Source organism: Plasmopara halstedii (genome assembly GCF_900000015.1).
Source record: "Plasmopara halstedii genome assembly, contig: Scaffold_3094, whole genome shotgun sequence".
NCBI lineage: Eukaryota > Oomycota > Peronosporomycetes > Peronosporales > Peronosporaceae > Plasmopara > Plasmopara halstedii.
In genome coordinates this window covers 30524-30753 of record NW_020189998.1, presented here as the reverse complement: position 1 = coordinate 30753, position 230 = coordinate 30524, and positions in this window count along the sequence as shown.

Sequence of the window (230 nt, the reverse complement as noted above, 5' to 3'; positions counted from 1 at the left end):
CTTGACCTCATTCTCAGAATTCATCGTATCAGACGTGTTTCAAAACTGATATCGTTGCCTCTGATAATTAAATAAAGATTTTTACGTTTCAGAACTCGGCTTGAAAAATCGTGGCTGTTAGAACAGCACTGGATCAGCGATCATAATGCTTCGGTGAAACATTTCCATATTGTCATTCAGCGACACTTCAGCCCAGAAATCTTCAAAGACATAAGATGCGTCGATTCTGC